The following is a 1,833-nucleotide window of genomic DNA, read 5'->3' as shown; positions in this document are numbered from 1 at the left end:
GAAGTGATTGCTGGGCCTCTTGCTGAGATATTTGTATCATCGATAGTCACAGGTGAGATGCCGGAAGACTAGAGGTTGGCTAATGTGGTAACACTATCTAAGAAAGATGGTAAGGACAAGCCAGGAAACTATAGACCAGTGAGTCTGACCTTGGTGGTGGGCAAGTTATTGGAGGGAATCCTGAGGGACAGGATGTACATGTATTTGGAAAGACAAGGACTGATTAGGGATAGTTAACATGGCTTTGTGCGTGAGAAATCATGTCTCACAAACTTGATTGAGTTTTTTGAAGAAGTAACAAAGAGGATTGATGAGGGCAGAGCAGTAGGTGTGATCGATATTAGATTACTTACAGTGTGGAAACAGGCCCTTCGACCCAACAAGTCCACACTGGGTGGTGGTCGAGGGTTGTTTTTCAGTCTGGAGGCCACAAGGATCAGTCCAGAACTAGAGGTTTAGGGTGAGAGAAGAAAGATATAAAAGGGATCTAAGGGGCAACTTTTTCACACAGAGGGTGGTGCATGTATGGAATGAGCTGCCAGAGGAAGTGGTGGAGGCTGGTACAATTGCAACATTTAAGAGGCATTTGGATGGGTATATGAATAGGAAGGGTTTGGAGGGATATGGGCCGGGTGCTGGCAGGTGGGACTAGATTGGGTTGGGATATCTGGTCAGCATGGACGGGTTGGACTGAAGGGTCTGTTTCCGTGCTGTACATCTCTATGACTCCATGACTCTAGTGAAATGCAAGAGGAAAAAAACTTGAAAGAAAGTCACATTCATTCTTAGAATGTGTAGTTTTGGCAAGCACTTCTGAGTGACTGGGTCCACAGGGACACATTGTTTTTGATTTAGTTATTGTCACATGTACATTGTTAAAAATACAGTGAAAATTGTTGTATAATATGAAAAGTGTACATAGTCCACAGGCTCTTTATGCAGGTAGTTAACTCCCCTACAGCATGACCCTCGGTCCAGAGTACTTTTCCACCAGGTTTGGCTGAGCTTGGCTCAAGGAGTTTGCACCAAACAGATAGATTGAAAGACAGACATTCGCTTTCTTGGTGAGGGTGTACCTGGAGAACTTTGCAGAATTGGACTTATTAACAAAGATTGACAATTGTTCTTCCTACAAGGTGTGTCATATCTAAGGGTTCACTGTGGCCATTTTCCCTAGTTACAGAAATAACCTTTGGACAATGGACTGACGTTTAAAACTTGGGCTTGCGGCTTCACGTAATTAGCTTGTTGAGAGGATTTTTATAATTACTGACGTTCATCTCTTCAGTATAGAGCATCTCACCTTCCTCTTTGTTGCCATCTAACTATGATGGGATAATGTGGTGATGAGACTGTTGAGGTCTCTTCATCTGTATCCCTTGTACTCGAGTGATGGTGAACAAAGCTGTGCCTGTGACTCTGTGTTAGAGAGTGAAGTTCAGTGAAAACTCTTGGGATCTCCAATAGCTGATTCATATTGGACTGGTGAGGTTTGTGTCATCTTCCAAGTTCCAGTCACTGTTCCTCATTCCCTAATGCATGGAATTGAAGTTTGTTTTTGATGTGTTGGTCACAAGTACATTTGTTGTTTCATGTGGATTGCATGTGGAAGTCAATTACCCCATCACCAACACATATTGTTTTGTAGATTCAGTATTCATAGGAGCTCTGGGGTGACTTGTGGGCCAGATCAGGTGAGGATGGTAAATTTTCTTTCTTAGAGGATATTAGTAAACCAGATGGGTTTTTCCTGACAATTGACAATGGTTTCATGGTCATCATTAAATTGTTATTTCCAAATTATTATTGAATTCAAATTCCACCATCGTCCAC

This window comes from Chiloscyllium plagiosum, chromosome 26 (assembly GCF_004010195.1).
Source record: "Chiloscyllium plagiosum isolate BGI_BamShark_2017 chromosome 26, ASM401019v2, whole genome shotgun sequence".
NCBI classification, from domain to species: domain Eukaryota; kingdom Metazoa; phylum Chordata; class Chondrichthyes; order Orectolobiformes; family Hemiscylliidae; genus Chiloscyllium; species Chiloscyllium plagiosum.
Note: the sequence above shows the minus strand (reverse complement) of the source record.